The 13,419-nt window shown below is 51.5% G+C and overlaps 1 pseudogene across 1 annotated transcript; it reads right to left on the minus strand.

Annotated features, from left to right (window-relative positions):
• Positions 1-291: 291 nt before the first annotated feature.
• Positions 292-11,616, minus strand: LOC104580330 (vasoactive intestinal polypeptide receptor 1-like; annotated as a pseudogene). Its single transcript, XR_015914041.1, has 14 exons — positions 11,574-11,616; positions 10,438-10,587; positions 7,119-7,226; positions 6,731-6,840; positions 6,536-6,630; positions 5,758-5,877; positions 5,465-5,618; positions 4,574-4,610; positions 2,329-2,352; positions 1,993-2,059; positions 1,805-1,896; positions 1,356-1,485; positions 739-780; positions 292-384 (listed from the first exon to the last, which is right to left on the minus strand). The product of XR_015914041.1 is annotated as a vasoactive intestinal polypeptide receptor 1-like (transcript).
• Between the last annotated feature and the right edge of the window lie 1,803 nt (positions 11,617-13,419).

The following is a 13,419-nucleotide window of genomic DNA, read 5'->3' on the forward strand; positions in this document are numbered from 1 at the left end:
TGAAATGGTAGCTGTGGTTCCTAGCCAGTCCCCAGGCAGAAGACGGAGCATTCTTAGGTTTGCCTAAAACACTGACCAACCTTTGGGCAGCAAAGATATAACCATGTAGAAGCAATGAATGACAAGAACAGCCAGTGCATAAGCCACTAGTGATATCCCCAGGCACATTTCACATCAATTGCTGAGATACAGGAGTGGGAAATCCCTTTTATTGCATTTCTGGCTGCAAGGCTGTAGCTGCAGAGCTGCACTGCCAAGTCCTTGGCAGGGGATTTCCTACCAGCTACCCCTTCATGCTGTGAAGTCCTGCGTCGCCAGGTTGAAGACGTTGCTTTCCATGGACGACTGCCACTTGCCCCAGTTCCTCTTGATCTCAGCCTGGACCTGGATCGGCATCAGAGTAGCGCTGGCATCCACAGACACATCCATGGGTACAACACTGTCCAGAGCCCTGTCACATAACACCCAGGGCTTTTGGGGATGCAAAAAGGGACCTCCATAGATGAAAGCATATGGAGTGCAGGTGCACTCTGCCACACTGTGTTTGCCTGGTCACAGGTTCCCACCTGTAAATGCTGGCCAGCATGCATGCATGTTTGCACATGTTTGGTATGCACAGGTGTTTGCATACATGCATGGCAACATGCACACACTGCCCATTTGTGTGTACACTCACATGCCAGCACCTCTGTGGTAGCTGGTGGGTAGAGGGTGTGCTTACTGCAGGGGGGTACTCACCTCCCCATTGAGGAAACAGTAGAGTACAGCCACCAGAAAGCCCTGAAATGCACAGAAAGGACAAGCGTCACCCAAGGAAAGGGGCTGGAGCCGCATGCAGATGCTCAGCATGTGGCATCCTCCCAGAGAAGAGCTGCCTCTAGGATCTAGCTCAGAGTCTGATGGTAGAAAGGCCTGGAACCAGCTTATGGAACCTCTTATGCCTGCTTATCAACCCCATGTGCAGTAGAAGGATCAGTGTCATCTATTTGCTGCTCCTTATGATCCTAGTGGCCAAGGCCTGCCTGGGACACAGCTTTCTCCTGAAGCAACATGGATCCCCAGCACTGTGATGCATGCCAGGGGGAATGGAGGCCTAAGGGGGCCCTGGTGTGATCTCAGAAGATGATGGGAGAGGTAGGTTAGGATTTAATGGATATGTGTGAATTCTGCAGGCCATATGGCAAAGTCAAGGTCTGCATCCTTGCACAGGGAGCTAAGCCCCAGGTTCAGGACAGCACAGTGAAGAAGGTGCCAAAGTGCAACTACAGCAAAGGAGCTCTGGACTAGCTCCAAGAGAGGGTTTGAAGGAGAAGCCCAAGGAAATGGGCTTTGCTCCTCTCTTCCCCTATTAGCACCTGCTAGGAGCCAAGGACCAGCTCGAAGTACAGTCGGGCGTCCACACCGATGTGTTCAGGGAAGAGTGCGAACACAATGTAGTGCACCCCAAAGAGAGGGATGAGGAGCAACGTGGACTTGGTGAGCCTCCTGGAGAGCATCACAGCATGAGCAGGGGCCCAGATGCAGGTGGTCACCTGTACCCTGATGAAACACTCGCTGCAAGGGCACCCTGCAGCAAGGTCTTAGGAAAGAAGAGCATGAGACAACCCCCAAGGAAGAAGCATTTTGCATAGAAATACCCTCTGAGAGCCAAGACCTTCCCAAAAATATAGATGAAAACCCAGAGGGGGGTTTCTATCAAAGGCAAGTCTCAGATTCCTTTGTCAGGTCTCCCTTATATCCCCCCAGATCTCCCACAAACCCAGTTGTTAAGGAACCACTCAGCCCTCCAAGAGCTCTCCCTTACATGTACTGCTGCTTGTAGTTTTGGCTGATGTCTGGAGAGTGGATCTTCTGCGCTAGCATCCTGATGACATTGAGGAAGATGAGGAAGTTCACCTGGCATGGGAAGCCTTGTCTCAAACTCCGCAGCAAAACCCCGGCGGGGTCTTCACATTCACATGGCACTACCAGGATGCTCTGGGAGATACTCACAGATACGGCCAAGAGGATGGGAGCCTTAATCACCCATCAGTAATTGCTGGTGTAGTCATCCCAGCACCTATGGGAGGGGGAACCAGCAGGAATCTGCTGCCTGCTCACACCTTCAGCCCCGATCTGGTCCCTCCAGCCACCCCATCTCCATTTTCATAGTACCTCTCAAAGACTCTCCACCATAGCACAAATCTTTGGGCACCACCAGAAAATAGAAATAGTGTTAAAATTAAGTGTTGCTCTGGTTCTTCCCCTGGGGTTTGCCACACCAGAGGTTTGTCCCTTGGTGTTCATGGCCAAGCTGGCCTGGAGCAAGAAGAGGGTGGCATCTCTTACCCATGGCTGTCATACTGCAGCCTGGTGATGACCCGATGAGAGAGAGAGGAGGCAGGGCTGTAAGTAGCCTTGCGACGATGGACTTCAGGAGGGCCAACTTTAGCCTCTTCAGAGACCTCCTCGGTAGAATCCCATGGGCTAGTGCTCTAGAAGGAAGGGGGGCCCAAGAGAGCTGGTTAGTTTTCAAGCGGCACTTCCTCCACGTCCAGCAACAGTGCATCCCTGTGTGTAGGAAGGGAGGCAGAGGGGGCAGGCGACCTGCGTGGATGAGCCGGGAGCTTGTGGCAATGCTCAAGCAGAAGGCAGCGGTATACAGAATGTGGAAAAAAGGACAGGCCCCCTGGGAGAAATACAGGAACGTAGTCAGGGAGTGCAGAGATGCGACAAGGAAAGCTAAGGCACGTCTGGAAGGCAAGCTGGCAAGGGACGTTAAAAATAACAAAAAAAAATTCTTCAAATACATTAACAGCAAAAGGAAGATCAGGGAAAACGTGGGTCCGCTGGAGGACGGGATGGGCACCTTGGTTACAAATAACACAGAAAAAGCAGAGTTGCTCAATGCCTTCTTTGCTTCGGTGTTTACCAAGGGCAGCCCTTTAGAGCCCCAGGCCCTAGAGACAAGAGAAGAAGCTGGTGGAGAGGAAGACTTGCCCTGGGTAGAGGAAGATTGGGTCAGAGAGCACCTAAGGAACCTCGATACCCACAAATCCATGGGCCCTGATGGGATGCACCCCAGAGTGCTGCGGGAGCTGGCAGATGCCATAGCTAAGCCGCTCTCCACCATCTTTGAAAGATCCTGGAGAACGGGGGAGGTGCCGGAAGACTGGAAGAAGGCCAATGTCACGCCAGTCTTCAAAAATGGCAAGGAGGACCCAGGCAACTACAGGCCAGTGACCCTCACCTCCATCCCCGGAAAAGTGATGGAATGGCTCATACTGGCCATTGTCTCCAGGCACATGCAGGACAAGAAGGTGCTCAAGAGTAGTCAGCATGGATTCACCAAGGGGAAATCTTGCCTGACTAACCTGATAGCCCTCTATGATGAAATGACCGGCTGGATAGACGAGGGGAGAGCGGTGGATGTCGTCTATCTCGACTTCACCAAGGCTTTTGACACCGTCCCTCACAACATCCTCCTGGGCAAGCTCCGGAAGTGTGGGATAGATGAGTGGACAGTGAGATGGATTAGGAACTGGCTGGATGGCAGGGCCCAGAGAGTGGTGATCAGCGGTGCAGAGTCTAGTTGGAGGCCTGTGGCTAGTGGGGTCCCCCAGGGGTCAGTCCTTGGTCCAGTCCTGTTCAATTTATTCATCAATGACCTGGATGAAGGCACAGAGTGCTCTCTCAGCAAGTTTGCTGATGACACGAAACTGGGAGGAGTAGCCAATACCCCAGAGGGCTGTGCTGCGATCCAGAGGGACCTGGACAGACTGGACAACTGGGCGGTGAAAAACCTCATGCAATTCAACAAGGCCAAGTGCAAGGTCCTGCACCTGGGGAGGAATAACCCCAGACACCAGTACAGGCTGGGGACCGACCTTGTGGAGAGCAGCTCTGCAGAGAAAGACCTGGGTGTCATGGTGGATGACAAGTTGACCATGAGGCAGCAGCGTGCCCTCGTGGCCAAGAAGGCCAATGGAATCCTGGGCTGCATTAAGAAGAGCATCTCTAGCAGGTCGAGGGAGGTGATCCTGCCCCTCTACTCAGCCCTGGTGAGGCCGCATCTGGAGTACTGTGTCCAGTTCTGGGCTCCACAGTACAAGAGGGATGTGGAGCTGCTGGAGAGAGTCCAGCGCAGGGCTACAAGGATGATCAGGGGCCTGGAACATCTGCCCTATGAGGAGAGGCTGAGGGAGCTGGGCCTGTTCAGCCTGGAGAAGAGAAGGCTGAGAGGGGATCTAATCAGTGTATATAAATACCTCAAGGGAGGGAGTGCAGAGGACAGGGATGGTCTCTTTTCAGTGGTGGCCACTGATGGACTAGAGGAAATGGCCGGAAACTGAAACATCAAAAATTCCATAGGAACTTAAGGAAAAATTTCTTAACAGTGAGGGTGACAGAGCACTGGAACAGGCTGCCCAGAGAGGTTGTAGAGTCTCCTTCTCTGGAGATCTTCAAAACCCGCTTGGATGCAGTCCTGTGCCACGTGCTCTAGGTGTCCCTGCGTATGCAGGGGGGTTGGACTAGATGATCTCTAGAGGTCCCTTCCAACCCTAAGCATTCTATGATTCTATGATTCTATGATTCTATGACCCACACGCACACTGTCAGCATAGGGACACCTGAAAGGACGGGACCAGGGTGAGCTGGGAAGTCACTTTGGGGCTGTGGGGAAGCTGCTGTGGCTCCCCTCCATCTCCTGCCCTTTTTGCCTGTGCCTGGTATCAGCCTGGGGTTCTGAAGGTGACAGGAAGGTGCAGCCTGTCCTTGCTTCTCCAGCTTTCAGAAGGGGATGATGACCACTGATGGCGATGAGCCTGTGTCACCCCAGGGATCCTCACGGCTGTCCTTCCTGCCGCTTACCTCTAACCTGGGGTCCCTTGAAGAGTGTTTGCAGCCCCAGGGAAGTGGAACAGATTTTTCTCTATTCCATCCTGACCACATCAGGGCGGATCAACAACAAAGGCTCCAGAGTCTCTTTCATTAACAGCTTGTTGGTGTTAGCAAGTATTTTTTCACTTTCAGCAATTTTCCAGGGACCTCCATCTCTGGCCTCTGCAGTGTGTACATGGCCTCCTCCATCACCCAAACCTCTCTGGTTCAATAGCTCTTTTTCATAGCAATTTGAGACTCAAACATCAGTATGGAAACGCTAGGAGGAGCAGAGCAGGCCTGCTGAAGCCTCCCTGCCTATAAAACAGGCTGACATTTCAAATCGATCTAGTAAATGGTTCCCCTTTTCATGCACCTCTCCTAGCATCTGCCTCCCAAGAGGGGAAGGACCAGGACAGACCACCCAGTGTCCCCATTAGGCACTAGACAACAAAGAGAGCACGACAAGGCAATGTGGCAAGGATGACTATCGGGACCATCTTCTCACTGGCCAGGTGAGTCTCAGAGCAGTGAGTCCCCAGCCATAGCAGAGGACAAGGAGGATGTGTTAACCTTGCTAGAGGTGTTGATGCACCGCAGTCACCCCAGCCCATGAGGATGTACCACCAGATATACATCTTGTCAGAGGTGAAGGTGAGCAGCAGCAGGGTCTGCAGGTACATTCCCTCTGCCAACAGCCAGTAGAAGTTGGCCAGAACAGAGTAGTGGAAGAAGGCGATGGCTGCTTTGCAGTTTACCTAGTGAGGACAGGGAAGGAAAAGGCTCAGTGGTGCCAATAACCAGTTGACCTGGTCCTAGACAGTATCCCGGTTCCTGCTATTCCTTTGGGTGCCATAGCTACCTTCCTGCCTGTGTCCCCTTGGCCAAGCAGCTTACAGTTGACATTGTGCAATGGTCGATGGACTCATCTGAGAAGAGGATGGAGTCTTTGATGAACGTAGTATGAAGGAGGTGAAGAACTGGATGTGGATGGAGTTCCTGGTGCAATGTAGCTTCCTAGGGTAAGGAAGAGACGTACTGTGTCCAGCAAGAAGAAAAATCAGATAGGCAGAGAAGCTTTTTTTTTTTTTTTTTTTTTGCTAGTTATGCAGGCCCTGAGCACTGGTTTGCATCAAGGATGCTCATAAATGCTCCCACTGCTGCTAGAACACATCTGGACCAACACTTCTGAGTGTCAGGCTTGACCAGGACATCTAAGCAAATCTGTCAGGGCAGATGGCCTTACCACGACCCAAGTAACACTGCAATTCATGTAGAAGTGAGGAGGGAGGAATCAGGTCCAGGCTCTGATTCCTAGGCCCCTCCTGCCCCTGGCACAGCAGCTGGGAACCTCTTTCCTTGCTTGCACCCCAATCTGGTGAGCTGTGCCTTGGTGATAATGGGGCACAAATCCCTACAGGTTTTGCTGCTGTGAATTCTGCAAAGGAAGAGATTTTGCCATGGTAGAGGCTGCTTGCCTAGAACTAGGTGTGCTGGGGAACATGCCAGCAGCCACCTCCAGAGATCACCCTCTGGCAGCACACTGAGATCTGCCAAAATGAGAGCTAAAAGGGAAAGCTGAGGATTCAGTGAGTCCGAAGGACCATGTTGCACTTTTATCTATGTTATGCTTTGGGACAGACAAGCTCATGGAGTGGTCAGTGCCAAACCCTACCTGAAGCATGAGAAGATACCAATAGCCAGGAACAGCGCTGCCAGGGATGCAGAGTAGCCACGGGCATAAAGTGCCTTCATAGTGACAAAGCCTTCCTGATCAGCCTTCCCATATTGCATTGCCTGGCAGCACAGTTTCTCCCCCAGGGTAGGGTGATGTCAGCTGCCCCTGGGTACATCGGGGCCCTATACTTGCCTTGGCCTCCATGTCGTTACTGCTGCTGCTGACCTCCAGCTCACAGACATTGCGGTAAGGTGGGCTGGGAAAGCTCCATTCCGACTCTGTGTAGTTCCTTCGGATCAGAGATGCAGCAGCAAGAATAGACCTCAGAAGAGCTACAAGGATCAACCTGGGGACTTTCTTAGGGTGTCAGTGTCCCACCTTTCTGCTTTCACCCATCCCCTGCCACAAGTGTATTAGGCACTGAGCTATAGGACAGGGTGGTTGTCACGGGACTGTCCCATGGAGCTGACACAAAGCTCCTGGGCAAGGAAATGGGTGCAGAGCAGCTCTATCCATCAGTTCCAGGAGGGCCGCAGTCACGATACCATGTTGGATTCAGAGTCTTACACCAGTGTCTCACCTTTGGACTTCTTGAAGATATCGTGGATGTCAGGGCAGGCAACAGCTTGGGACTGGCCAACAGGCACAGCTGACCAACAGCTCACTCCATCCCATTCTGTCAGGCAGCCTGGGGACGGTCAGATGGACAAGTCAGTGCTGTCCTGGCTGGGAGACATTCACAGCAGCGATTCCTAGTGGGAAATGGGGAGAAACTCCTCCGGGCGGGGGAATGAGGGGAAGAAAACACCTGCAGTTCCATGGCGCAAGGGGGACAGCATGAAGCAGGCATGTCAATGGCTGCCCAGCCTGGACGTGCTGTAACGGGAGAGCAGGGACCATCGAGTTGTCATTTGATCTACAGGGCCATGCTGTACCATGTTAGGAATTAGGAGCATCCTGGCTGAGAATCGCATCCTTGGATCTCAGCTCTCCTTTTAGCCCCATGCTAAGCAAGGGCCTGATAATTCCTGCGGCTATGTCAGACTCAAAGCTGCTGCAAAGACACCCTGGGCTACCTGGATGCAGGGAGCACTGGGATACAAGAGCTGAGGTTGGAAGCGACCACTGAAATCACCTAGTCCCCTGCTCAAGCAGTGTCACCTAGAACCCATTGCCCAGGATCAAGTCCAGAGAGCTTTGGAACATCTCCAAGGATGAAGGCTCCACAGCCTCTCTTGCTGTACAAAGATCATCCCTTCCAGGCCGGATGAGAGAGAGGAAATTGGAGAGAACGCAGAAAAAAATGCAGGCAGCTTAGCTGAAGAGCAGAAATCAAAGCCTGTTTCTTGCTGACCTGCGAGCAGAGCTGAGCAGGAATGTGCCCTGCAGGGACCAAGTAACCACAGGGGCTCCGTGATGCCAGCCAGGATATCTCTTCATCCCTCAGGAAGAAGAAAGGAAAAAATACTGCAACACTTGCAAGAGAGCAACTAGCTTAAATACATTTTGCTTCTCTACTTAGCACCAAGCTGTGTTTAAATAACTCTCCAGTTGTCTTGGAAACGAGCACAGTCAAGGAGGTATGAAGCCTTGAAGAATTAGCAGCCCAGCACACCAGGATGACACACAGACATCACACTCACAGGACAGCTCTTCATCGCACATGGACATTATTAACCTTGTAGATACACGTTATTAACCTGGAGTCACATTTATTCTCACTCAGGGAATGGGGAAATCAGACAAATCTAATTAGTTTTCTCTGGTGTCAGCCAGTATGACTGGGAGTACCTTGGCCAGAGTCAGAGCAACACTATTATAAAGCCAAGGTCCATCTTAACTTCTGGTTTGGAGAACTGGTATGATGAATACAACTACTGGGCTAGGACAACTGCTGAGGACAGTTCATTTCTTAGAGGTTGATAAAAAACATCTGGATGTGCCCGAGAAGTAGCAGAGTAGGTAGGCCCCTAGGCAACCAGGGATGGGGAGGAAAGGTTTAAGTCCCACTCTCCACTCCTATCATCTCTGTGCAGCTGTGGGGGTCTAAAGAAACATATTTCTTGGAGCTGTGCAGGAACCGGGACATATGGAATATCCCTTTTGAAGACCAAAGAGAGGATGGAGGAGACTTCAGGTGTGACAGAGTTCAAAATACAAGCAATGAAACCACTGCAAATCATTGCAAATCTGCTAGGTGGACAGGAGCTGGAGCTTCAGCATCCCTGCAGTTCTTCTTGGGTTGGCCACATCCTCGTGTGGTCCCATGTCCCCAGGCTCCTAGACTGCACTGATGCTACAGCAAGCCAAAGCAAATCACACCAGTTTAGCCCAAGATGTCTTGTCTGGGTTGATCTATAGTAGGCCATTTAGTTTGAATGCTTCTGGTGGAAGTCCGAAATTTTCACAAGAGCTACATTACTCTTGCACTGTTTTTCTTGACACAGCAGAAAGTTTTCCACTTCCCTCACCATAAAGTGAAATCTGATGTGAAGTTCCTGCTCAGCATTTATACCTCCTATTTTTTGCTGTTCTAACTAGTATGTGGAGACCTCAAACTGATCGATCATGAAAGCCTCACTGACGGGTTTGCCAGGAGTGTAAATTATTTCTTTCCAATGGTTTTGGGGCAGAAAACCCTGCCTTTCCAGAGAGCTTTTCAGGTACAGGAGCAGATTTAGAACTGAAAACACTGCAAAAGTGACAGCAAACATAACATCTAAGCACCTTCACAATCCTTCTAAGGGTTGCTAACATGATCCTGGAGGCCAAAGTGTCTATGCTGTTCACTCCAACTGTATTGCCACCATCTCTTGGCTTGTCTGCAGAGATGGTGGGCATGCATGAAATGAGATCTGTCCATTGGGATCTCCCCATCACTATCACTTCTCCTTGCTGGACCCTTCCCACAGTGGCAAGCAACGGGAAAGGGGCACAGCCAGTCCAGTTTGGCAGTAGAGACAGACCTCAAGCATGCTTGAAATCAAGGAGAAACCTGGGATTAAATATTGTTTTTAATTATACATTCATGCTTCTTGGTTATTTTCCTGAAGTGAGATCTTTTCCCCTTGATGACATTGTATGGGTTGCAAAATGCACCCTTTCCAATCAGCTTGGCTTCTCTCTGCTAAGCAGGTTATGCCACATCTTTGTGCAGTTCCTTAACCAATCATGCACCTTCATATGCATTTACAGAGATCCTTCTTTTTTATATTTGCATTATATGAAGCACATTGAGTGACACTTGTCTTATTCACTAGGTGATAATTTTTACCCAGAGTTTGAGCCAAGATGCATTTATATGGAGATTGAAATGCAACTAAAAACTGTACAAAAGCAGCACTTTGAAACTGTTTTCCAATAAGTTAGTTTAAAAGTGCCAGAGACATAAAATTAAGTTGCTCAAAACACACTTTGCATTAAAACCAACTGAATTATTAGCTAAGAAACTATTAAGCAGTGATAGGTCCTGCATGGCTTGAAGTGCTCATGTGCAGAGCTCAGTGCACAGCAGCAGGTTGTGAGTGCAAATCACATGTGTGCCATGTCCTGGGGTGCACTTGGACAGGGGGGACACATGGACTCCGCCTATATTGGCTCTGCTCTGGGTTGATTTGATCAAGAGGAGATGTGATACAGCTCTGGGACTTGTCTCTGTGTCCATTTGCACCTCTCAGCCCACCCAGCTCCTCCTGCTGCAGTCTCATTCTCCCTCCCCTCTACAGGCATACGTTGCACCTGCACCTTTTCTTTTCCTGGAAAACAGCACTTTTCCTTCATCAGTGCATTTAAAGGGCATGCTGCAACCTAGCAAGGATTTTTCATGATGACTCCATTAGCAAACTCTCCCCATTCCCCAGCTGTGCCCCTATATGTACCCTGCACCTGGCAGCTCTCACCTTGCAGCCTAGAGTGCTCTGGCAAAGCCGAGTTCTGGCTCTCGCTCCTGATAAGCTCAAGACATTTGGCCTCTTGCTCTTGGAAATAGTAAAAAACAGTGCAGTCGGGATGCATGGCTCGCACCTGGGGGAAAGGGACAGACAGCAGGACATAGGGCACTAAAAGGACTGACCATTCGGGATATTCACCATTTCTGCTGCAGCCCGCCCTGGGAGAGCCCATCTCTGCATTTGCTCTGACATTTCCCTTGGCATTATACTGCTCACCTTGTAAACACCATAAAGAATGAGGGCAATTATTTCCAGTTCCCTCCAAAAGCATGTGATGCTTAAGGGCACCACTCTGTCAAAATGCAAGTGCTGTATGGACGAGCTTCCAAGGCACAAGGGCCTGACCCCATTAGCAGGGCAGACTGGAGCACATTCAAAGTCAGAGCGAGGAAACTAGATAGTTAGTGATAAAAAAATAAAAACAACACTGATTTGGGCATGTCCTTTGTCTGCTGACTGGGGCAGCTCTGCTCATGTTTGACACCAGGATGGGAGATGTTCCTGGCTCCCATCTGAATCCACCCGTGAGTGGCCAGCACTGTTCTGTGCATCAGTTTCCCCATGCGGAGTTTAATTTGACCACTCATTACAACCCTACCAGCATCTGCTGCAGCCCCTTGGCCCAATACAGCAGATGGGACTCCCTTGCCCATGCCGGGGAATGGCATAGCCACTAACTGTGGACTAGTTAACAAGGCACACTGTTCTCTACGGGGAGCAGCTGGTGTTCAGTTGTTCATGAGGCAGGGGCAACCATGCAGCACCTGACAGGGGCACCCAGCCTCACTGCAGCACCAGGGCATGGTGGGGTGTGCAGGGGGCTGCAGTCTGAATTATGGTACTGCTGGGGCTGATGCTCCACAGCCAGTGAGGAGCTGTGGAATGGGGGCAGCCTAGGTGCCCCCGGGGAGCTGTGAAGAAACCCATCTTCAACCTCAAATGAAGCATTTTATATTTCTTTTCCCACTCTCAGGTGCTCTGCTCGCCTGTGGGTGTGAGCACCCAACCCTTCCCCACTTCCTGCTGTCCCAGTGCCAGGGTCCCAGGGACACTCACCCAAGACAGTAGGAGCACAAACAGAAGGAGCAGCAGCTTGCAGGCATCAGGGGGCTGCTGTGGGAGTGTCATGGCAGGAGCAGACCCTGGGCCACCCTGGCTCAGCACCCAATGGAGCAGGGAGAGCCCAGCTCCTCCTCCATGGCTCTGCGTGCAAGGAGGCTCAGCGGGACCCCAGCACTTGGGGTGGCACCCCTCCGCTTCTCCCTGCCCCTTCTCAAGCCTGAATGTTGCAGCTTGGAGCTGGTAGCACCGCAGGCTCCACCCTCCACTCCCCCACCACGCCAGGGGCTGGATGTGCCCAGCAGCACAGGGTAGGGGACAGCCCAGCCTGGCACTGCCCACCGCCCGCCAGGACGCTGGCATCCCCTTATCCGCTCCCACCTGCAGCCTCTCACTGGCTCTGTGGATGCTGCTGGTGCCACCTGGCCAGCAAGGATGGGATGCAGGGACCCTGTCGAGAATCATGCTGCTTTCCAGGCAGCTCCATGCAGCACCTAGGGCTAAGACACCCAAAGGCTGCAGTGGCAGAGAGACCCCCAAATACTCGTGAGAGCACATACCCAGGCAGGGGAGCCCTCAGCGCCAGCTATTGTGGTTCTCAGGAGAACCATCTGAGGCCTTCTCTGCATATTTAAGGAAAATTTCTTACCAGTGAGGGTGACAGAGCACTAGAACAGGCTGCCCAGAGAGGTTGTGGAGTCTCCTTCTCTGGAGATCTTCAAAACCCACTTGGATGCAGTCCTGTGCCACGTGCTCTAGGTGACCCTGCATGTGCAGGGGGGTTGGACTAGATGACCTCTAGGGGTCCCTTCCAACCTTAAGCATTCTACGATTCTATGATTCTATGATTCTATAATATGCCTCAACCTCCATGCTATAAAGCACCTTTAGAAATCCCAGCCCACACCACACCATTTTAATAAAAATAACAAGAAATAATAATTAAAAACAAGGATTGCAGGGAAAGTAGCCGTGATGATACCTCTGGGTTAAAGACCCAGCCTTGGAGCCACAGAGCACACAACCCCCTATTCATCAGGATCACTGCAAGCAGGAGCAAGAGCAGAGACTGAAAAGCACCCAGTGACCCCTGCAGAAAGGAAGAGAAAGCTGATCTGCACTTATATATGGTGTGAGAGGAGGGGAAACCATTCGGGAATGGTGCTTACAGCTGATGCAGAAGCAGAGGGTCGAGCACATGCTGCAGCTGTGCAAGAGCTGCACAGGCAAATTCACCTTTGGAGATGCCCCAAGTGCCCTGGAAAGTGCCAGGTACGAGGTACTTATGTAAACACAAACACAGTACGGATCGGTGGTCCTGGTGACTCCACGGCCCAGTGGCCTCCAGCGACCAAGGTCTCCCTCAGAAGTGTGTGTCTTTAGCGCCATCTGGTGGCAAACACACGGCATGGCAGTGTCCCAAACTGGTGGGAAATAGCCCAATTTTGACCGTGCCCCCACAATGCAAAAGGTCAGAAGTGGTTTGCTCGGCTTGCAAGATGCCAGAAGAACATTTATGGTGGTTGGGCCGCATCTGGACCCAGCAGCAGCCCTTCCTGCATGCCATGTGGCATGGGGACCCCCACACAATGTCTTGTGGCATCTTTGGCCCCCATCCTGCCCTTCCTCCAGCGAAGATGACCTGGGACAGCTGACAGCTTGACCTCCCATCCTGGATTTGGATCATGGATGTATTCCCTGCTGGCTCATGGCTTTACACATGCAGAGGCACAAATGCTCCTGATTGAGGAGGCCTGGAGTGTTTCATCACGGTGTGCTGGTCTAATGTGTAAGTGGAAAACGTGACCTTATTTTCTGTCTGAGCACAGCCCTCTGGACACGACTCCCTTTGTGAGCCTCTTGGAAGAGACC

Source organism: Tinamus guttatus, unplaced genomic scaffold, assembly GCF_059628265.1.
Source record: "Tinamus guttatus ecotype Peru unplaced genomic scaffold, ASM5962826v1 Tinamus_guttatus_pri_ptg000732l, whole genome shotgun sequence".
Classification (NCBI taxonomy): Eukaryota; Metazoa; Chordata; class Aves; order Tinamiformes; family Tinamidae; genus Tinamus; species Tinamus guttatus.